Source organism: Culex pipiens, chromosome 3, assembly GCF_016801865.2.
Source record: "Culex pipiens pallens isolate TS chromosome 3, TS_CPP_V2, whole genome shotgun sequence".
NCBI lineage: Eukaryota > Metazoa > Arthropoda > Insecta > Diptera > Culicidae > Culex > Culex pipiens.
Genome location: NC_068939.1, coordinates 19276086 through 19301525, shown reverse-complemented (window position 1 = coordinate 19301525; position 25440 = coordinate 19276086). Strand labels below are relative to the sequence as shown.

Below are 25440 nucleotides of genomic sequence, written 5' to 3'. Positions count from 1 at the left end.
TTTGATTTTTTTGTTGAAAACCCATCATGTCGCATATCAAACTTCATGAAATTGAAAGATATGTCCATCTTTGGTAATGCCGTTAATCGCTGAGCCATCCTGGTCAATCTGGAACCGGTTACCGGTGGGCCCTTGGAGACACTCCCGGAATAGGAGAGAAACCCTATCATCCGACATATCAAACTTCATGAAATTGAAAGATATGTCAATCTACGGTCATGCCAATGTTCGCTGACCCATTGTGGCCAATTTGGAACCGGCTACCGGTAGCCCCTTTGGGGACACTCCCGGAATATGAGAGAAATCCTATCATCCGACATATAAAACTTCATGAAATTGAAAGATATGTCAATCTACGGTCATGCCAATATTCGCTGACCCATTCTGGCCAATTTGGAACCGGCTACCGGCAGCCCCTTTGGGGACACTCCCGGAATATGAGAGAAATCCTATCATCCGACATATCAAACTTCATGAAATTGAAAGATATGTCAATCTACGGTCATGCCAATGTTCGCTGACCCATCCTGGCCAATTTGGAACCGGCTACCGGTAGCCCCTTTGGGGACACTCCCGGAATATGAGAGAAATCCTATCATCCGACATATCAAACTTCATGCCAATGCCAATGTTCGCTGACCCATTCTGGCCAATTTGGAACCGGCTACCGGCAGCCCCTTTGGGGACACTCCCGGAATATGAGAGAAATCCTATCATCCGACATATCAAACTTCATGAAATTGAAAGATATGTCAATCTACGGTCATGCCAATGTTCGCTGACCCATCCTGGCCAATTTGGAACCGGCTACCGGTAGCCCCTTTGGGGACACTCCCGGAATATGAGAGAAATCCTATCAACCGACATATCAAACTTCATGAAATTGAAAGATATGTCAATCTACGGTCATGCCAATGTTCGCTGACCTATTCTGGCCAATTTGGAACCGGCTACCGGTAGCCCCTATGGGGACACTCCCGGAATATTAGAGAAATCCTATCATCCGACATATAAAACTTCATGAAATTGAAAGATATGTCAATCTACGGTCATGCCAATGTTCGCTGACCCATCCTGGCCAATTTGGAACCGGTTACTGGTGGTCCCTTGGGACCACTTCCGGAATATGAGAGAAATCCTATCATCCGACATATCAAACTTCATGAAATTGAAAGATATGTCAACCAACGGTCAGCGAACAACATCATGTCCGTAGATTGACGTAGTTTTCAATTTCATGAAGTTTGATATGTCGGATGATAGGATTTCTCTCATATTCCGGGAGTGTCCCCAAAGGGGCTACCGGTAGCCGGTTCCAAATTGGCCAGGATGGGTCAGCGAACATTGGCATGACCGTAGATTGACATATCTTTCAATTTCATTAAGTTTGATATGTCGGATGATAGGGTTTCTCTCATATTCCGGAAGTGTCCCCAAGGGGCCACCGGTAACCGGTTCCAGATTGGCCAGGATGGGTCAGCGAACATTGGCATGACCGTAGATTGACATATCTTTCAATTTCATTAAGTTTGATATGTCGGATGATAGGGTTTCTCTCATATTCCGGAAGTGTCCCCAAGGGGCCACCGGTAACCGGTTCCAGATTGGCCAGGATGGGTCAGCGAACATTGGCATGACCGTAGATTGACATATCTTTCAATTTCATGAAGTTTGATATGTCGGATGATAGGGTTTCTCTCATATTCCGGGAGTGTCCCCAAGGGCCCACCTGTAACCGGTTCCAGATTGGCCAGGATGGCTCAGCGATTAACGGCATTACCAAAGATGGACATATCTTTCAATTTCATGAAGTTTGATATGCGACATGATGGGTTTTCAACAAAAAAATCAAATTGGCCGTTCATCGGGTACCCGGGAACCGGTTCCAGGTTACCCGGAAGTGGCCACTAACACTCCAGAGTGGTTCTGGCAATCGTGTATTGTGTTTTTAGTAAGTTTTATGGATCAATTTCAACTATCATGAGAGTATTGGTATCACATATACGTAAAAAACAGTAAAATATGAACTTTTCGGATGTTCCGGATTTCCGGAACCGGTAGGTCACCTGGCCCTGATATTAATATTTGTGGTCAAAGTACAGGTATATACCTGTCGAATGCAACCCGGAGCATCCTGATTGGTTGAAATTTGCCGGAGATACAGGTCGTCAAAGTTGGGGTCTCAAAAAGGCCTTTTTTCGGTTGTAGCCGATTCCCGGTGGCCACAGTGACCAAATCCGGTATTCCGGATCGGTTTCGAAAAGGGGACGTTCTAAGCTTTCATTTGTGACCAAAAGAACCGGAATCGGTCAAAAACTGGATTTTTGACGATTTTTTAAAGTTTGGGGTCGAAAAGGACCCCAATACCTTTAAAGTAACTTTTGTTATGGACGCTCCCCTAGGGGTCGTCCGAGGTTTATTTGTTTTGTGAAATGTGTATTTATACTATAAATTTAATGTCAGAAAATTTGAAGGCTCTAGCATGTATATAACAAAAGTTATGGCAAATTTATTTTTCAAAAAGGCCGAAAAGGACCCCAATACCGTAGGAAGGTTAAAAACTTTTGTGACTTAGGACATTTATCCGGCTACAATCTATTTGTTTTCCGTGTGCTCCGAAAATCGCCTAAAAGTAGACTTAATTTTTTCGTGATTTCGTAAGTTTATTTAACAGGGTTCATTGGATTCCAATAGGAGCTTTCTAAGCTTTTCATCGTTTATATCGTTTTCAAAGTGTTCAATGCTGGCGACTCCAATGGCTTTCTACCTAAGGTACTCATGATTGAGTGTGTAGTGGTGCGGTTGTAAAAATAGCTATCTCTGACTCTGTCACATTCGTAGAAGCTGAATGGCTATCTTCCCTGCACCGTGCGGCACACGCGGTTCACTTATACCTCGGTTTTTCTTTGCGTCTACCGCGGTGTGCGTTGTCACTGGCGCATGTGAAGCTTGCTATGCTCGCGTTTGTCATAAACGCTTGTTTGATTAAGAATATGTACGATTAAAAATATTCTTTTGGTGAAAATGGCGTTTTTTGTTTCTTTTGGAAATCATATCATTTATAATACTTTGCTTTCATCATAAGACTTTCTTCTTCTTCTAAACAAAGTCAATGTTATGAATTGAAAGAAGTTCTACCATCGTTATATTCTTTAGTAAGAAAGGCTCTATCTCACCCCAGGTGGGATTTAATCGGGTTTTTACGTAGTTTTGGTAGAATTTTTTTGTATTCAGGAAGAATCACACTCAGAATAATTCGGAAACTTATAATTTAGATCATTTGAAACATTTTCATAAACTAAATCAATGATTTTATCATGAAGCAAATAAAGTTCTAAAGGAAAGTATCAAATTTTCTGTATTTTACGTAGTTTTTGTAAAATTTTGTAGTGCTCAGTAAGAATCACACTCAGAATAATTCGGAAACTTGTAATTTAGATCATTTGAAACATTTTCATAAAATAAATCAATGATTTTATCATGAAGCAAATAAAGTTCTAAAGGAAAGTATCAATTTTCTGTATTTTACGTAGTTTTGGGAGAATTTTTTAGTATTCAGGAAGAATCACACTCAGAATAATTCGGAAACTTATAATTTAGATCATTTGAAACATTTTCATAAACTAAATCAATGATTTTATCATCAAGCAAATAAAGTTCTAAAGGAAAGTATCAAATTTTCTGTATTTTACGTTGTTTTGGTAAAATTTTGTAGTACTCAGTAAGAATCACACTCAGAATAATTCGGAAACTTGTAATTTAGATCATTTGAAACATTTTCATAAAATAAATCAATGATTTTATCATGAAGCAAATAAAGTTCTAAAGGAAAGTATCAAATTTTCTGTATTTTACGTAGTTTTGGGAGAATTTTTTAGTATTCAGGAAGAATCACACTCAGAATTATTCGGAAACTTATAATTTAGATCATTTGAAACATTTTCATAAACTAAATCAATGATTTTATCATGAAGCAAATAAAGTTCTAAAGGAAAATATCAAATTTTCTGTATTTTACGTAGTTTTGATAAAATTTTGTAGTACTCAGTAAGAATCAAACTCAGAATAATTCGGAAACTTGTAATTTAGATTATTTGAAACATTTTCATAAAATAAATCAATGATTTTAACATGAAGCAAATAAAGTTCTAAACGAATGTATCAAATTTTCTGTATTTTACGTAGTTTTGGTAGAATTTTTTAGTATTCAGGAAGAATCACACTCAGAATAATTCGGAAACTTGTAATTTAGATCATTTGAAACATTTTCATAAACTAAATCAATGATTTTATCATGAAGCAAATAAAGTTCTAAAGGAAAGTATCAAATTTTCTGTATTTTACGTAGTTTTGGTAAAATTTTGTAGTACTCAGTAAGAATCACACTCAGAATAATTCGGAAACTTGTAATTTAGATCATTTGAAACATTTTCATAAAATAAATCAATGATTTTATCATGAAGCAAATAAAGTTCTAAAGGAATGTATCAAATTTTCTGTGAAAATAATGGAAATTTGAGAAGCTCATCATAATTCTGAGATCATAACGGAAATTTTGATATATAATTTTATGGGTTTTGCTAACATTTTAGCAAAGTTATTGTGTTTTTGCAGCGTATCAAAAATGTTCCCGCTTGAGTCGCTTTTCGGAAATACACGCGGAAAAAAAATTGCTCCGACTAATTTAGTCGTAGTTATTAGAGGATTGATCAAATCGAGATCTGCAAAGTTCTAGGCTCATCTGGAGATCCGTACAAATCTCTGGAAAAAGGAATCATCCAGATTGGTTGAGTTTTGGCTGAGAACCAGCGAGTTGAAGTTAGCGTTCCAACTTTTTTTCCGCCTTGGTCGTTCGTGTAAGTACGGGATGCCTTGGACGGAGGAGTGTTAAGCCTCTTTATCTCAGCAACCAGAGGTTTAATCTCCAATGTCTTTTGGACAATTTTATAGCAAATTTTCTGCACTTTTAGGATTTTTTTTTTCGGAGATGGTCATTCATGGTCACTATTTTTAAAAATCGAAAAACTGCAAATATTTCGGTAAAATTAAACTTTCGGTGGATTTAACTTGAAAACGGAGCCCTTTATCAAAAAATCTGTAAATACTTTTCGATTGCAAATTTGATTTAAAATAACAAAATTAGGTCATTTTTTTGTGTGAAATTTCGATTTCATCCAGAAATCACTATTTTTTTCAAAAATTCATAACTCAGCGCCAGATTTTTTGACCATACTTCTCTATGGCTCAAAAGTTGCGGGTTTTTGTCCCCTTAAAACATATCAAAAAAATCTCTAAAATCAAAAAATACTAATTTTGGGAAATTGAGTTTTTGTGAAAAAACAGTTCATGAAAAAATCGGCTATTTTTTCCCCATTTTTTGTACCTATTTTTTTCTCATAAGTCCTCAACACAGAATTTACAGCTACAGTTCGAACTTCAGATAGTAAGAAAGTTATTTTTTAATTATAATCTAAATTAATGTGAAATGAAAAAAAAATACTCGGAAATATATATACATGGAAATCTACGAACAAAAAAACAAATATAATATGAACTGAGCCAGGTTTTAATACAATCAAAAATATTCTACACGACTCAAAAAGTCCCCTGGACCCGCTTAAAGGTAAGTTTTCAAATTTGTATCACCTCTGCCGAAATTTTCCGCCACATTGGCGGTGGCGCAATTCAAAATTCACACCGTGCCGCCGCGAGATGTATCGAAAGTGGAAAACCTGCGAAAAACAAATTCCCACGCCCGAAAACCGACGACGACGACGACGACAACGATTTCGAAGAAAAGCTCGGGCGAAGGCCGGTGGTGATCTTCGGGCGATCATCGGCCTCTCTCCCGCCATGCCCCGAGCAGGGGAAGATGACTCGGGGGTGCCAAATTGTGGTCTATAGGGGAAAATTGCTGATTATATGTGGTTCGGGTGTAGTTTGGATTCATATCGAATGACGTTAAAATAATCATTTTTTTATTTTTTTACGAATTTCATGATGGATTAACAGAAAACATAAGGTTTCAATACCATAGTGAGGTATGCCCTACTCGATTCCCCTTCTCGGGAACACGGCTTAGGCCCATGCCGAAGCCGGTGGCCGAATCAGCTGGGTTGGCGAGCGCGCGCGGCCAGTCGACCATTGGCCTTCGGGCCCGTCTGTCTAGTCTTGTCCTGTCTGCTCTGTGGTGGTGAATCCCACTCAAAGCCGGTGATCGGGAGAACCACTCGGAGTGTGTGACCTTTTGGGTCCTCTCGAAAGAACGGTGAGGCCACGTGGTTGGGTCGAAGACTCCCGGAAGTTAACTTTGGGCTGAAGTTTGTCACGAGGGGTGTGTATGTGTGTGTGTGTGACAGTGAGATGTCAGAAAATTCCGAGTTGTCACCTGTGAAAAAATATCGATGACATCCTAGTGCGGTACACCCATATAAGACCAATATAGAAGAAGGAAAACCCAAAAGTGTTCGGAAACTTTGAGAGCGTAAAGAAACCACGCTGGTGCGCAAGTGTGTGTGTACAGGTGCGTGCGCAGATCAGTACACTTGCGCAGAACAGTTTGACACTCGGAAAAGAGATGCCACTCTCGAGGAATTTCTCGTTTGAGCTATGTGAATGTTGCTCGGATCGGTTCTCGGTTGGAATGATGGGAAAAGCAATGCCAGCAGGATTCATTGAGGGAAGATTATGTGAAAATTTGAAATAATTTTGGTTCAGTTTAAATTAAATAACTTGAGTCAGTTATTAAAATATCCCGAATTTATATTACGCCCTTTTAAAATGTTAGTCTTGATTTAAAAATTTTCCAAATATTTTTTTCGAAAAGATCGGATAATTTCACGAATGTTTCATATTGTAACTTAGAAAATCGGACCATAAGTTGCCGAGATATCGACATTAGAAAATGATGGGTTGTTTGGGTGAGACTAAGAAAACATCAATTTTCCTGTTTTTGAACCTTTGCATGACAATATCTCAGCAACTAAGGGTCGTTCAAAGTTCAAAAAAGAAAAACATAGAGAATTTTCTCAGCTTTTCAAAAATATTGTTTATCAAAAGTGGGCAAACATGGGCACTGATTTAAAAATATAAATAACTGTGACTATTTTCAAGAAAACGTTACTTAATCCACCTTAAGATGGTTGGTGCCTTCCTCACATTCATAAAGTGAATACATTACACAGCCTCAAAAAAGTGCATAAAAACACTTACTTTATCAAAATATCTGAGATCCGACCTAAAAAAAGTGTAATAAAACACTAAAGTACTTATAACGTTTGATAGGGTTGTCAGATTTTCAATGTTTTGGACTTTTTGGAAAGATCTCTTGATTACCCATCCAAAGATAGGTCGCATGGTAGATCCGGACAACGTTTTTATGAAAATTTATGAGATCCGGCCTCAAAAAGTGTTTTAATAACACTTAAGTGGTTACAACTTTTGATAGGGTTGTCAGATCTTCAACGCTCGTTGCTCGTTGAAAAGGTCTTTCAAATACCTTTCTAACAATGTATAGCATGACGGGTTTTCTTACAAAAACCATCCTTTTTCAAATCTTTCGAAGTTTGGCTCAAATCGTTTTATTAGCATAACTTTTGAAGTACTTTTTTAAACTTCATAATATTAACTAGGGTCTTGTGGGACCCCAAGACGGATCAAATGAGACCAAAACGGTCCAAATCAGTTCAGCCAGTCCGAAGATAATCGTGTGCATATTTTTCGGTGCACGGACTTACAGCCATACACACGCACAGACATTTGTTCAAATTTTCATTCTGAGTCGATAGGTATACGTGAAGGTGGGTCTACGAGGTCATTTTTCGAGTGATTTTACAGCCTTTCCTCATTGAGGTGAGGAAGGCGAAAATACCTAAAAATTGCTTTAACTTGAAAACGGAGCACTTTATCAAAATTTCACTAAAATCAAATTATTGCAAATTCGATTTCATATCTCGTTCAAAGATTTTTTGCACATTCTGGAAATTGTTGAAAAGTTGGCATTTATGTCCCTTAAAACATCCCGAGCAGGCGGAAATTACTTGGGAATAACAATTTTTGATACTTAAAAATACTAGGTCAATAACAATTTATGTTATTTGTAACAAGATTTGTTATCTTGAGCAGACGGAAAAAACTTGGAAATAACATTTCATGATTATTGAAAATACTAGGCAAATAACATTTTATGTTATTCATAACAAGATTTGTTATTTGTCGCAATGATTTTTTTGTTATTGGATTGTTATTGTAATAACAGACAAATAAGATTTTTTAGTAATTCTTTGAACAAATCTTTGTTATTATTTTTTGTTATTTTAACAACTAATCCGATCATCCCAATAACAGTTGGAGGTATTCTTCCATAACAAAAAATGTTATTCCAAAGTTGTTTTGGCTTTCAACCAATATCAGACCAATAACAAACTTTGTTATGATAACATAAACTGTTATTGAACCCTTATGCAAAAACGGATTTCCCGGGCAGACGGTAATAACAAAATTCATGCCATTTCAATAACAAATTCTGTTAAAATAAGAAAAAGTGTTATGGAATCTTCCTGAAAAATCCATTTCTGCATAATGGTTTAATAACGGTTTATGTTATCATAACAAAATTTGTTATTGGTCTGATATTGGTTGAAAGCCAAAACAACTTTGGAATAACATTTTTTGTTATGGAAGAATAACTCCAACTGTTATTGGGATGATCGGATTAGTTGTTAAAATAACAAAAATTAATAACAAAGATTTGTTCGAAGAATAACTAAAAATGTTATAAGTCTGTTATTACAATAACATTCCAATAACAAAAAAATCATAACGACGAATAACAAATCTTGTTATAAATAACGTAAAATGTTATTGGCCTAGTATTTTCAAATATCAAAAAATGTTATTCCCAAGTTATTTCCGTCTGCTCGGGTTCGCAAGAAAATTCCATCGATGGATCCCGGGCAGACGGTAATACCCGAGCAGACGGAAATAACTTCGGAATAACATTTTTTGATATTTGAAAATACTAGGCCAATAACATTTTATGTTATTTATAACAAGATTTGTTATTCGTCGTTATTATTTTTTTGTTATTGGATTGTTATTGTGATAACAGACTTATAACATTTTTAGTTATTCTTCGAACAAATCTTTGTTATTATTTTTTGTTATTTTAACAACTAATCCGATCATCCCAATAACAGTTGGAGGTATTCTTCCATAACAAAAAATGTTATTCCAAAGTTGTTTTGGCTTTCAACCATTATCAGACCAATAACAAATTTTGTTATGATAACATAAACTGTTATTAAACCCTTATGCAAAAATAAATTTTACAAGAAGATTCCATAACAGTTTCTGTTATTTTGACAGTATTTGTTATTGAAATGGCATGAATTTAGTTATTACCGTCTGTTCGGGCAAGCTATTGTCTTTGCCTAGTCCGGCGACGATCAGCTGGTTGAGTCCAGCAGCAGAATTGAAGAAACTGCACTATGGGTGCAGATCATGAATTTGGTGGTCAAAATTATGGAAAGTAGTTCAATGTGTTTTAAACAGGCCCATTGAACCAAATTTTTAAATTTTTATTTTATTTTTGAATTATCGTCGTTTGATATCCATATTGCTTATTATGAAAATTTGAGTATGTTCAAAAATTAAATATTTTGTGAAAAATACACTGAAAACACACATGCAGTGCAAATCTATGCAAAATGTAAATGAACGTTCCGATCAGATTGTGCCATCTCGACAAAATAATTGGATCGAATTTAGGTCAGATGTCGTTTCTGTCAATGTTGCATGCAGGTCTTCTGTTTGCATATTTAATTTTACCAAATTTGGTGTGAAACTTACCAAATTCAACATGTTTGAGGTCAAGAGGTCTCTCTGCATGAAAGAGTCGAAAATGGGAAATAACTGAACAAGCCTCCGACTGAAAAGCTCTGAAATATTAATGAAACAAACAAATAAACGTTTTACATGTGCGTGTGTGTGCGTGTGGTCCAATCCAAAACCCGCTAACCGGTAGCGAAATTATGGGAAAGTATAGTTTGTATCAGACTTTGTATATGCCGAATGTTGATACAACTTATCTCAGTCCCGGGTATTAGGTGGTGATAGCCCTCGCGCTGCTTCCAACGACCCATGTCAGAATGACAGAGCTCCTTGCGGTCCAATTCCGAGGTCGCTGGGCATTGTTCGGCCCCGCCCAATTATAGAAGCAAGCATCTGAAGGAAACTCGATCTATATTTAGACTTCCAATCCCCTCAGGCAAATCAGGGATCAGCGCGTATTAATTATGAGAAGATAACATGTTTCAACACTACGGATCAATTCACTACTAGAGTATAAACCTTCTGATGGTCGACTGCCTAGCGTCCCAGACCACCAATCTAAAGGTGTGAGTTCGAATCCCACCTGATTAATTTTCGTTTTTGTTCATATTCAAAGTTCAAATTCCTGATTCCAAATTTCAAAGGTACCGACCGGGGTTTGATCCCTGAACCTTCTGCTTGTGATGCAGAAGCCGTAACCATTAGGCCACGGAGCCGGTTAACAAACAAACGTTTTACATGCAAACAAAAATCCACATCAGCGAGCCTCTGTGGTTCACTGGCTCAACAATGAGTACAGCATGATCGAGCCAATTTTCCGCAATAAAATACGACAGCATGTTTTGTGATAACTCTCCGTAGCGAAACCATGCATAGTTCAAAGAGGAACTTTACGGGGAAATCATCTACCTATGTACGCACACAAACACATACACATACTGGCAATACAAAACTGCCGATGCTGAATGGCCCTCGAAAATAAAAGCTCGACTCAACTCCTGCCTTACTAGTCCTGTGTGTTTTCGTCCTTTTTTTTTGCGCCAGGGGGAAAAAATAGTAAAAGTCGGCGTTCGAAGTGTGTACCTCGAGTGAAAAAATAAAAACAGAAGAACCCGGAAAAAGAGAAAAGGAGGAAAAAGCACTTGACAGTAAAAGCTTCTCGCGTCCATCTCCTCCTCCCCCACTCCCCTCAACCACTTGGAAGGGTGGTTTTGCTCCGTGGGAGGGGGAAGTGTTGAGCTCTTGCTTTGATGATCTGTAGACATCACCGCAACGACGACGACGACGACGTTACACGAGGCAAGGAAGACGAACTACCGCGACTGTCGCGAAAGTACACAAGTAAGTACCTCTTCTGAACTAACTCCTGCTGCATGCTAACCGCCACCGTGTGGCTGCCGGTAGCCGATAGCAGGGCGGGAGTAGTTTTTCGATATGGAATGTTTATATGCCAACGAGTCAGATAGTTGAAACAGCGATCACATTTTGAATTCTGGGATTAATTCACATTTAGTTCAATATGAAAATGGAGAAAAATTATCAAAATAGAAATTTTAAGCAAATTTCAAAATATTCACTTACAACAATGCAGCATTTCAGTGAAAAATTTACGGTGGTAGATAAATGGTTTTGACCCTTTTTTTGTATAACGGTACAATTTTTTATTTGTTTGGCCCAATCTCGCGAAAATATTGGTTAACTATCCAAGAACATCAAAGAACAGATTTTTTAGGTGAGTTGCTCCATCCTGCATTTTTTCGTGAGTCTTTTTGTAACATCTTAGGCTATTTTCACAAAAATTTTGAACGAAAAACAATCGTGGGATCACCTTCAAATTTGACTTTTAAACTTAAAAATCAAAAAATCTCATTAAAATGGGGTGTTTTTTTCTTTCAGTGTATTTTTTTCGGAAAGCCCGTCAAATTTCCTACAAATTTGTCTTTGACCACTTTTTGATACGATGCAACGGCTTCGAAATACAGCAGTTTTATAATTACGAAACACAAACATATTTAAAACACTTTCGCCCTTCTCAAATGTCAATATCGAGTGTAACTGGCCTCATATCACCCAGAAAAAAGTTTTGTAGAATCAGCCTGTACGAGGTTTGTTTCAACAAAAAATTTGTTGAATATAATCAACGCCGATTTTGTGTTGAAACAAACATTGATTTTCTCAATTCCACAAAAGTCTTTTGTTGTTTTGAAAAAGCTGCTTTGACGTTTAGCGTTGATTCAACAAAAATCTTGATTTTCAAATCAACAAAATGTTTTGTTGATTCATATATGCCTTATTTTTCTGCGTGATACACAAAAATGGCTTATATAAGCGTAGGATAACATGTCTACAAAGTTTCATTGAAATCGGAGAGGGTCGGGTACAATCGATTCCCTATTTGACATGGAATTGCTCTAAAATGCCATTTAGCATAACGCCGTTGGCATAACATAATTTTGCATAATGACGCATAATGGTCAATTGGCAAATTGATTATAAATTTTCAACATTAACTCAATATTAGAATCTATTGTCCGCAGTTATGACAGTCACGAGAGTTTTCACTTCTTTAAAGAAGGCAAAATTCAACTTTAAAGAGAAAATTAAACTTTTGTCAACAGTTCTGATAGACAAGAGAGTTTTTCCTTCTTCCTTGACCTGATTAACAGTGTCAACTAACAGTTGTCGTATCCAATAAACCAGCAAATTACAAATTAAAAATTAAAAAAAAAAACTCAACTTTAAGGGGAATATTCAACTTTTGTTAATTATCACAAGTCAGGGAGGTTTTCCTTTCTTCAAAGAAGGAAACATTCAATTTTTGTCAGCAGTTATCAGCAGTGAAATCCGAACACTTTAAAACAGATCATTTTTTAAAATAAATTTCATTCATAGTAATAATAGTAATGAGCAATTCCATGTCAAATAGGGAATCGGTTGTACCCGACCCTCTCCGATTTCGATGAAACTTTATAGACATGTTATCCTACGCTTATATAAGCCATTTTTGTGTATATGGAGCCAGTTACACTCGATAATGACATTTGAGAAGGGCGTAAGTGTTTTAAATATTTTTGTATTTCGTAATTTAAATATTGCTGTATTTTATATCTGTAAGCCCATACATCCAATTGAAATGTGGTCAAATACAAAAGTAATAATATTTTCGAGACTGAAAAATCAAGTCTGTCGTATAGAAATCGCCAAAACCATGAAAAAACCTATTTTTTCAACATTTTTATTTTTAAAGCCGCTGTAACAATGGTCAATATGGAGACTTTTATGTAAAATTGTCTGAAAAATCGACTCTCGTGTTCGGTTTTTGAAAATTTTGATGTTTAGAGCACTTTTGAAAAAAAAAACAGTTTCAGTAAATGATTTTTGTATTTTTTTAGGTGAGTTGCTCCATCCTGCATTTTTTGTGAGTCTTTTTGTAACATCTTAGGCTATTTTCACAAAAATTTTGAACGAAAAAAAATCGTGGGCTCACCTTCAAAAATTTGACTTTTAAGCTTAAAAATCAAATCTCATAAAAGTGGAGTGTTTTTTTTCTTTCAGTGTATTTTTTTCGGAAAGCCCGTCAAATTTCCTATAAGTTTGTCTTTGATCACTTTTTGATACGATGCAACGGCTTCAAGATACAGCAATATTTAAATTACGAAATACAAAAATATTTAAAACACTTACGCCCTTCTCAAATGTCATTATCGAGTGTAACTGGCTCAAAATACACAAAAATGGCTTATATAGGCCTAAGATAACATGTCTACAAAGTTTCATTGAAATCGGAGAGGTTCGAGAAAAAAGTACCTAAAAAATTCTTATTTTGGGCTGGAATTGCTCTAATAGTAATATTATTTAGCAACGATATCCTGTTAGTTAGACTTTTTATCAGGGCAAGGATGGAATAAAAATAAAACTTTTCTGGGGAATGGATCATTCTGTGGAAATGGGATAGAACCTGAAAAAGTTAGATAGGCAAAATGTAATTTTTTTTTTTTAATTTATATTCATTCACATTTTTTCTTCCATGTACATTCATTCAGTTAAAATATTATTGAGTGTCCAATCACAATCGATGACTTTTCACCTCAATTTTAAATACTAGCAGCTTTTTTTTATACATGAAATATTGTAGCTTTCGCTATTCAGTGATTTCAAATGTAGGAGGTCCTACATGTACAAAAGGGAAAAGGGATACCTTAAAAATAACTTATAAACTATATAAAGAGCGGATCAATGCAGCTGAAGACTGCAGTGATTTTTGTCGAAATGCATCAATTATCTTATTGGACATAACATCCAAAGTGTCAACTTCGGCTAATTGATGAAGTTCACTGGTGCTGAACCAGGGAGGAAGTTTCAGAATCATTTTCAGAATGTTGTTCGCAAAATGTAATAATAGGAGGTGGTAGAATAGGCCAAATACTAACGAAAAACAAACATAAACCAAACAAGATAAATTTAAATTAAAATACTAAAAATAAAACAAGAAAAACATAAAACACAAGAAGTAAAGTTTGCCCCCCATGAAGGAAAAAATGCAAAATTTCGAAAAAAAATTAAGCGGTAAAGGGGACAAACCAAAAATACGCTATAAAAAAGAAAGTTGTTTATTTTTCTTCTTAAGCTACATAACTTTTTTTTCACGTTCACTGCTTGCCTGCCAACAATAACATATTCTGCACTCTCGTGTGGTAGTGCACTATTCTCTTGAGAATGCCTACCACGCTTATTGTGCTTAAGGGCCACAACATCTGTTCTGATAGACCCTGAAACGGTATGCGACTACAATCCTCCACAACAATCCTGCCTCGCTGCTGGATGGTAGTAACCGTTTGAGGATGATACTTTCTGCTCGAGTGCTTTCGCCAACGACTTCCCTGCTCGGAGATTTCACTGCACGATGCACAGCAGCAATGTATAACGGAATCAAGGGGTATTTATACTGCTTGTTGCCGCCCCGAGCCCGAGCCATGGAATATAATGCATCAAATCAATTCCGAGTGCTCGCATTGAGCGAATGCTAACGACGTTAAGGAACAATATGTTGTATCAAGTGGAATAAATCGGTGCACATCAACTTGGTGTTGGTAGTTCGGATGACTGTTTGGATATTTGGCAATTAAATGCTTTATGTTATTCTGTACAAAACATCGTTAAATTCTAAATTTCTTAATATTTACTAAATTAAATTAGCAAAATTGAATATTTTACTATAAAAAAAACAAGTTAAGTATCAAAATTATCTATTTAAATAGCCTTTTTTTTAAAAAAAAAACATAGAAACATATTTTTATTCTTTATTTTTTAATATAACGTCCTGTGAATCCCTTCGACACTTGTCGCAGCTGTCAATGGGAGCAGATGAAGCGTGATCACGGCATCACTTATGTGTTGATGATGGTAGGAAGGGGGGGGGGGGTGGTCTTCACGGCCAATAACAAGCAGTGACTAATGAGCTATTTGCAGTCAATGTCCAACCGGTGATAGTTGCTTTCCCTCGCACTCGGAAAATCTTTTTCTGTCAGTGAAAACGCACACGCAAACACACCTACAGGCATGTTTCCAAATGGGTGATTACGAGATACTATTACGAGGTGCCACCCACAACGCAACTGAGGCAAAAGAAACGAGAGAAAAAAAAAGAGGAAAAGACGAAGACAAATTCAGCCCCAAGATGTTGTGGTGTCACACAAACCCACACAGAGCAACAGAATTTTCTCGTCGCTTTTTCCGCGATTGTCTGTTTCCCCCCCTCCCTCAGCAGCCCGCCCGTTGATGAATAATTGTCGCACCAAGACGAAGAAAAGGGAAGAACAACACCTACCCACCCCCGCAAGGACCCCGTTGACAAGAGGTCAGGAAACGAGGCAAAACTAATTCTCTCAGTTGTTTGGAAGAGGCAGTGAAGGGTGATGTGGGATGTTATTCATCACATAGAAGCAATAACAATCCAATAACAAAAAATTCATAACGACGAATAACAAATCTTGTTATAAAAAACATAAAATGTTATTGGCCAAGTATTTTCAAATATCAAAAATTGTTATTTCTAAGCTATTTCCGTCTGCTCGGGAATCGAATTTCTGAAAAAAACATCACCCGAGCAGACGGAAATAACGTAGGAATAACATTTTATGATATTTGAAAATACCAGGCCAATAACATTTTATGTTATTTTAACATGATTTGTTATTTGTCGTTATGATTTTTTGTTATTGGTTTGTTATTGTAATAACAGACTTATAACACTTTTAGGTATTCTTCGAACAAATCTTTGTCATTATTTTTTGTTATTTTAACAACTAATCCGATCATTCCAATAACGGTTGGCGGTATTCTGCCATAACAAAAAATGTTATTCCCAAGTTGTTTTGGCTTTCAACCAATATCAGACCAATAACAAATATTGTTATAATAACAAAAACTATTATTAAACTCTTATGCAAAAATGGTTTTTGCAAGAATTTTCCATAACACTTTTTGTTATTTTAACAGTATTTGTTATTGAAATGGCATGAATTTTGTTATTACCGTCTGCCCGGGTATTCCCGAGCAGACGGAAATAACTTGAGAATAACATTTTTTGATATTTGAAAATACTAGGCCAATAACATTTTATGTTATTTATAACAAGATTTGTTATTCGTCGTTATGAAATTTTTGTTATTGGGTTGTTATTGTAATAACAGACTAATCACATTTTTTGTTATTCTTCGAACAAATCTTTGTTATTATTTTTTGTTATTTTAACAACTAATCCGATCATCCCAATAACAGTTGGAGTTATTCTTCCATAACAAAAAATGTTATTCCCAAGTTTTTTTTGGCTTTCAATCAATATCAGACCAATAACAAATTTTGTTATGATAACATAAACTGTTATTAAACTTTTCATTTAGAGCGAGTTGTGGCGCTATAACCACGGCAAATAGTGTCCAGGGCATTCGTGGAAATACAATGTCCCATCCCAGAGGGTCCCAGAGTACCAAACCTCCTTAGCATGGTGCTCCCAACGAATACAACCAAATCTCGGAGCGTATGGTGGTGTGTCCCCACGCTTCTTCCTCCCCTGTCGATTCAGGATTGTGTTGTTGTTCGAACACTTTGTGCTCAAACTCAACCCAATTACGAGTCATCTCTGCGATACGGCTTTACGCAGTAGGCCTGGCCGCTTTAACGCTTGTGATGTTTCAATGCATTCTAATCAGGCTTCACTGAACACCAAGATCTGGTGCGCCGTGGTGCGGTTATCGTGTCACTCTAGAAACCAAACCGAGCTGTTTGTTGTCACACCATAGCAACTGTACCGAAAGCACCTTGGTACACCACCGGTGCACCCAAACTGTATACCAAGGATGCAACTCAACATATGGTTGATCCAAGTAAACCGGTGGCGACATTGTTTTGATTGAGGTTTGCCAGCCTTCATTCACAACTTCGGGATGGCGTGGCGGTTGTTGTCTCCGTCTTTTTACCACGAGGTTCCTGGTTCAATCCTGGGTACAAATATTTTTGAGGATTTTTTTTTCAATATTTGCTGTCAAAATTACTGATTATATACATTTTTTAAGAAACTTCTTCGAACCTGCGACGCTTTAGTCAAAGAGTTAGAAAATTGAATGGATTTTTGTAGTGGAATAGAGAAAACATTCCGTATTATGCTGGCAGGGTTAAGTGAAAATGCCTATTTCAGGGTTATATGCACGAGAAGTTAAAGTTCATATTTCATGACACTACAAAATTCTATTCCTAACGAACTATTCTAAACAAATAAAAACCATTCAAAAAATAAAATAATAACTGTCGAGATTCGAACCAAGAACCTTTAAAATACTAATGCACTGCCTTTGACAACCACACCATTAAGAACTGTTGAGTTCAGTTGGCTTGCAAGGCATCAAGAGTTCCAAACTTCTCCCGTGTGGTAGGCGCAGAAACCATGTCAGTTTTGTGTACCCGATCCACACCGCCGTCACACCAAACTTCGGTTTGGTGCACCGATCAAGCTACCGAGTTGTGTCGGGTTTCGGGTCGTGACGAGAAATGGTGCGCATAGAAAAACCGGTATCATAGCAAACCGTTGTCGCACCCGTCAAAAGGTAAGTCTGATTCTAATGCAATGGCGCACTACAAATGTTAATAAATGACAAGAAGAGTGCTAGGCGTCATCTAACCTAAGGCACTCTCCAGGATCCCTTCGAAAGATTGGCTGCGCTAGGGTCTGATTAGATTAGATTAGATTAGATAACATAAACTGTTATTAAACTCTAATGCAAAAATTGATTTTTCATGAAGATTCCATAACATTTTCTGTTATTTTAACAGTATTTGTTATTGAAATGGCATGAATTTTGTTATTACCGTCTGCCCGGGATAACTAAATTCATGCCATTCCATTAACAAATACTTTTATAATAACAGTAAGTGTTATGGAATATTCTTGCAAAATCCATTTTTGCATAAGAGTTCAATAACAGTTTTTGTTATCATAACAAAATTTGTTATTGGTCTGATATTGGTTGAGAGCCAAAACAACTTTGAAATAACATTTTTTGTTATGGAAGAAACAAATATTTGTTCGAAGAATAACTGAAAATGATATTAGTCTGTTATTACAATAACAATTCAATAACAAAAAAATCATAACGGAGAATAACAAAACTTGTTATAAATAACATAAAATGTTATTGGCCTAGTATTTTCAAATATCAAAAAATGTTATTCCCAAGTTATTTCCGTCTGCTCGGGTAATGGTCTGGTAATTCTTGGCATGGGGACAGCGTGCACCTTTTGCCGGTTCGAGGTGCAAACTGAGCTTGGGATTTTTGAAGGAGTTTTCATTTCGTTGATTTCCCGGGCAGACGGTAATAACAAAATTCATGCCATTTCAATAACAAATTCTGTTAAAATAACAAAAAGTGTTATGGAATCTTCCTGAAAAATCCATTTCTGCATAATGGTTTAATAACGGTTTATGTTATCATAACAAAATTTGTTATTGGTCTGATATTGGTTGAAAGCCAAAACAACTTTGGAATAACATTTTTTGTTATGGAAGAATAACTCCAACTGTTATTGGGATGATCGGATTAGTTGTTAAAATAACAAAAATTAATAACAAAGATTTGTTCGAAGAATAACTAAAAATGTTATAAGTCTGTTATTACAATAACATTCCAATAACAAAAAAATCATAACGACGAATAACAAATCTTGTTATAAATAACGTAAAATGTTATTGGCCTAGTATTTTCAAATATCAAAAAATGTTATTCCCAAGTTATTTCCGTCTGCTCGGGTAACCCGAGCAGACGGAAATAACTTGGGAAGGTCAGTTTTTGATATTGTGAGAAGATCGAAATATGTTATTGGGATGATCGGATTAGTTGTTAAAATAACAAAAATCAATAACAAAGATTTGTTCGAAGAATAACTTAAACTGTTATTATGTTGTTATTGCAATAACAAACCAATAACACAGAAGGAATCATGAAGGAATAACAAGATTTGTTATTTTGTGCGGAGAGGTGGAGCAGCATAATAACAAAAAATGTTATTGAACTGGTATGTCTCCATAACAAAAAAAGTTATTGTTTTGGTTTATTTGTAATTTGCAAATAAACCTGCAGTTGCCATAACTCCTCTGTACTAGTCAGGGCTGCAGAGTTGGGTACCTCCAAGCGACTTTGAATCCATACTTGAAGACAACTCCGACTCTGGATGCAGGATATGACGTCAACGACGACTTCAGCTCTCCAAAAATACCCGACTTCAGAGACTCCGACTCCAAGTAAAAGTTGCTGAAAATTTGCTGAATCCGATGCAGTCTCCGAGGTCTCACTCCAGCTCGAACTTCAGCGTCAGCTCCGACTTCCTGGCTCGGTGAAAATAATAACAGTTTTTGTTATTCACACTTCAAAAATTCTCAATAAATAAATCAATTCCGTTAGGGAATATAACAAAATTAAAAAAAAAATTAACTCTCAAAAGTTAATTTTATCGGATTAATTTTAGCTTGAAACCCCATTTCATGGTGAAATAAATGACCCCGATGAAATTGGTCAAAATTATTTCATAGTTCTAGCCAATTTTAGTAAAATCCCTTAGAGGGTATATCAAATAATTTAAAAAAATCAACTTTCAAAATTTCAACTTTTTAGAATAATTTTAGCTTAAGGACCCCATTTCATGGCCAAAATAATGACCCTGACGAAATTGGTCAAAATTATCCCATAGTTCTAGCCAATTTTAGCAAAGTCCCTTAGGGGGTATATCAAATAATTAAAAAAATCAACTTTCAAAATTTCAACTTTTCAGAATAATTTTAGCTTAAGGGCACCATTTCATGGCCAAAATAATGACCCCGACGAAATTAGTCATAATTATCCCATAGTTCTAACCATTTTAAACAAAGTCCTTTAGGGGGTATATCAAATAATTAGAAAAATCAACTCTCAAAATTTCAACTTTTTAGAATAATTTTAGCTTAAGGACCCCATTTCATGGCCAAAATAATGACCCAGACGAAATTGGTCAAAATTATTTCATAGTTCTAGCCAATTTTAGTAAAATCCCTTAGGGGGTATATCAAATAATTAAAAATATCAACTTTCAAAATTTCAACTTTTTAGAATAATTTTAGCTGAAGGACCCCATTTCATGACCAAAATAATGATCCCGACGAAATTGGTCAAAATTATCCCATAGTTGTAGCCAATTTTAGCAAAGTCCCTTAGGGGGTATATCAAATAATTAAAAAAATCAACCCTCAAAATTTTAACTTTTTATAATAATTTTAGCTTAAGGACCCCATTTCATGGCCAAAACAATGACCCTGACGAAATTGGTCAAAATTATCCCAAAGTTCTAACCATTTTAAACAAAGTCCTTTAGGAGGTATATCAAATAATTAAAAAAATCAACTTTCAAAATTTCAACTTTTTAGAATAATTTTAGCTTAAGGACCCCATTTAATGGCCAAAATAATGACCCCGACGAAATTGGTCATAATTATTCCAAAGATCTAAACATATTTAACAAAAGAAAAAATAATAACAGATTGTGTTATGGACACTTAGAAACTTTTCCATTTGTGCGATTTATGGTAATTTTATTCCTAAGTCAGTATACCGAACGAATAACAAATTTTGTTATTAGGAGATTTTTTGAAATGTATAACATTTCCTGTTATTAGCGTGTTATTAAACATTTTCAATATAATATCACTTCAATACCAAATTTTGTTATTTTATCAGAAACTGTTATTATTTGTTCTAATTTATGTTGAACTTCAGGATAAAATAATAACACTTTTTGTTATTTTAACAGGATTTGTTATTGAAATATTATTGATTTTGTTATTACCTTCTGCCCGGGGACAAGGGCACTTGCTCAGTAGACGATACTTCACTTATTTATTGTACTTTTCAAATTAATTGGCTATCGGTCCTGTAAGGGGCAAACTTAAAAAAATCAAATTATTCGCTCTACAGCATTGCCTTGGCGTTCTCGATTGCGAGATTCCTACTCGAAACTAAGTGTCCGAAGGTATGTTTGTTGAGGCCATTACAAACCTCTTTTTACACCTTAGCTTCCATCCACCCCGGGATTCGAACTGACGACCTTTGGATTGTGAGTCCAACTGCCTACCAGCGACTCCACCGAGGCAGGACCCAGGGAGACGACTCCTACACCTGGACTGAGCTAACGACCTAACCATTTTTTTAGGTTAGTCCGGGGCCAACATTTACTTCCCTGTCCGACGGAAGGCGTGATCAGACAAATCTCGTCTCGAAAAATGCCACCGGGACCGTCTGGGATCGAACCCAGGCCGACTGGGTGAGAGGCAATCACGCTTACCCCTACACCACGGTCCCGGCTACAAACTGGTTTGGATTATTGTTTCACCATTCAATGGCGCATCGACAAATTGAAGAAATAAAACCCCTATCCAATCAATCGGATATGAAGCTTGATATAATTCTCGATCGTTCCATTCTGCCCCGAATGAATATTGAATACACTTTTTTTTTCCTCAAGTTTAATCCTGTATCTGACTTTGGTGATACTGTTCCGTTCTCTAGTGGTGTCCTGTGTGTGTGTGTGTGTGTGTGTGTGTGTGTGTGTGTGTGTGTGTGTGTGTGTGTGTCTGTGTTCATGGTAGTGTCCCTTGTGGAAAAGCTTTTATACGAGCAAAGTGGCCCGTCACAGGAAGAGAACAGATAAAAAGCGGCTGAAACAAAATGTAGATCCTTTTTCGCTTGCCAGTGCAGTGTGTGTAGTAGCTTGCTACCCTAGAAAATGAAAGACCTATTTTTTGGCAGCACTTGTCAAAGAATTGTACAAAGTGTACTATGCGTATTTTTTTTATTCTCGTACAAATTTATGAAAATTCATTTTATTAAACGTTGTCAAAAATATGAAATTGAACATCAGAGAATTTCACATACGTCATACAGATGGATACGGTCAGGACGTTTGTTCAAATAGGACAATTTAGCTCATTCAAATCGCAGGCAGACTTGAATTGAAACAGCATCGCATCAACAGGAAACTGATCGTCGCTGGCCATTTGGACCAAGCTGGCCATTTGGACGTAGCTGCATATAGCCCCGCCATGGTTGGTGGTCAGCTAGCGAACGAATTGACCGGACACCATGGTGGCAATTGTTGTTCAATGGCATTGTGATCGCGGTTTATCGCTCCAACTCGAATGAACTCCAGAGTTTTTAAGCTTTCACCAACTGGGTAACACATTTTGAATTTCCAACAAACCCTTTGGGTAATTCTCTGTCAACAAAATGATTCCAGGTCCACAAAAAGTACCGTCTCCAGGCCCAGGAAAACTTCTGTACAATCAGTTTCGGTTCTTTTCGACAGAGAATGACCTCGTTTCGAGAAGTAGAACGTGCCCTTCCGCAAGATCATCGAAACGCACGCACCAAATCGCTGTCACATTATATCTGCGGAGTTTGGAAAAAAAGAGTAAGCGTCACAAGAGAGAAAAAAGGCTGTCACACCTCTGTGTCTTCTCTTTCCACCTGCTTCCGGCACGTCCCTGGTGAGAAGCTTAAGGGGTGTGAAATCATAAATCTGTGCCCTACACCCCAAGCATGGGTAAATAACAAGGGAAATACATAATCAGGGCTGCGGAGTCGGGTCATATTTCAAGCGACTCCAACTCCGACTCCGACTCCGGCTTATTGAGATTAGCCGACTCCGACTCCGACTCCGGCTCCGGCTTCCAGATCCATCTGACTCCGACTCCGACTCCAACTCCGGTCTACCAAGTCTAGCCGACTCCGACTCCGACTCCGACTCCAGCTTTAAAAATATGGTTGGCTCCGACTCCGACTCCGACTCCACATATTTTTAAATGTTTCAAAAGTTAGTTAACTATTATTTCGAAAGCATTGACAAATAGGATTATTCAAAACTCTCCAAGTGGAAAAAACGGAAAAAAGTTTCTAGTTTTACAAGTTTTAGACGTTATTGAAACAACAATAAAAAATCTCCAGTTTTGAAGGCATTTTCAGAAAAAAACCGTTCGGTAAGTAAATTTGGATTTATTTACTAAACTTCAAATTTTTATTAAATTTATTAAAAGCTTAAATATTAAATTGTTATTTTTTGAATGATCATTGAATGATCGATTTAACATATAAATTCAATTTGCTCACTTTTAGGTTGACATTTATAAGAAGGACAGTGAGTCACCTTATTTTTTTAACTATCAATTTTAAACGAAACTATTTTTTAAAGCTCCATTGATATTTTTAAGACGTACATGGACATCACGCCATGGCCGAAGAAGATTATTATTACAAATCAATGTATCTTTAAAAAATCCTCGTGGTAAGGACGCTTAAGGGGTCCTTTTCAAATATCCGTGACCTAGAAAATATTTTACCTTGGAATTTTGGATTTGTTTGAATTTTTAATTTTTTTTATATATTCAAAAGGAGGCGAGCGATACTTCTTGCATCTTTACCTAAAACCAGGGTTGCGAATGAGCGAGCGCTCACGGAAGGCTTGCTCGCTCCAGCTGGAGCGTGAGTTTTTATCAGGTAGCTCGTGCTCGCTCACGCTCACCGGAGCGTTTTGCGCTCACATGAGCTGGTGAGCCAAAGTAGGTAGTTGTTTTTTTTCCTGTTGAAGCATCTGCCTGTTTGAAACGAAGTTTCTAGAACTATCTTAGCACAGGCAGCAAAAACAATCAAGAAAGTGGTCGAACAAACAAAAGTAGGCAATGAAATGAATGAAATGTAAATCTAGACATTTTTCGAACAAGGAACAAAAAACTAAATTCATAATGTAAACATTCATTGACGTGAAGAGATGCACTGTTTGTTCACAAATCATATCCATATTGGACCATTTGTATTGTTGTTATGTACACAAATATTTATGTATATTTTATTTATTTTTAAATAATCTTTTAAACAGTTACAATCATCCATGTTCAAAAAATCATATATAACTTGTAATTGAATATTTTCAGAGGTTTGGTTGCGAAAATGTTGAATAAAATCCACTTGTTGGAAGAAGAGCCAACCTTTTCGTGGTGAAAAATATTGACAATTTATTTGATTTGAGACAAAAGGGTTATTTCAACCCTTAGGAATTTTGAGGCATATATTTAAAATAGAACTGTTTCAAAAATGTTACCCTATTTTCTAAAATGTTTGCTAAATAAAGACTAACCTTATAGAAATGATTAGCCGTTTCTAATCACTGAATCACTGAAAGATTTAATAAACGGAATAACTTTTTTTAAAGGTAGCTCATTCTGACCCGCAATCTGGAAATGTAGTCAAAACACTGATTAGGTACATAAAACAATTTAATGTTATATTTTAATCAACCAAGCCTTGAATCGAACTTACCAAAGCATAAATCCTCTTGAATCAATTCATTGTTTTGTAAGTTTTTCTAAGGTTTACAGGCCCTTTTATTTAGGCGTCTATACCCCTCCGCCCCTCTCTGCTACAATAAGGCCTTTAAATTCTAAAATATTTATACATTCAACTGTATGTCTAAAAAATTATTTGACCCTTGCGAATCCAACCTTTTATGTAAAAACATTATTGATGAAAATAAGCTATTCCAATTCATATATCATAAAATTTGTTCACAAAGTCATATTTCCACAGCCCTACTGCACCTTACGCAAAAATTCCATCTAGAATTGAAAAAAAAACTTTCTCATAAACGTTAAATGATTAGCGACACGTCCAAAATGAGCGCTCCGTGAGCGAAATATGAGCGTGAGCGCGAGCGTGGAGCAAACGCGAGCTGAAAAAATCGGAGCAAACGTGAGCGCGGGCAAACGTGAGCTAGCTCGCGCAGCGCTCCTCCTCACGAATGAGCGAAAAGTGAGCGCTCACGAGCGCGTGAGCGCGTGAGGAACGCAACACTGCCTAAAACGAAACTTTATGAATGGGCGTTCGCCACCATCAAAATATATGGAAAAACTTAGATTTGGATAAATAACTAAAATCCACAGGTTAAATATTTTCTAGGTCACGGATATTCAAAAAGATCTTTAAGCTACCTTTCCAAGAAGCTTTTTTTTAGATACATTTAGTTGCAATGATAATCACCTTC

At 36.4% G+C, this 25440-nt stretch overlaps 1 protein-coding gene across 2 annotated transcripts in view; it reads left to right on the top strand.

Annotated features, from left to right (window-relative positions):
- The first annotated feature begins 6114 nt into the window (after positions 1-6114).
- Positions 6115-25440, top strand: part of LOC120429044 (RING finger protein nhl-1) — a 90679-nt gene continuing 71353 nt past the window's right edge. For both annotated transcript variants that reach the window (XM_039594186.2, XM_039594183.2), the window contains exons 1-2: positions 6115-6268; positions 10876-11172. The gene's annotated coding sequence lies outside the window, so the exon portion shown is untranslated. The remainder of the gene's footprint in view (positions 6269-10875; positions 11173-25440) is intronic.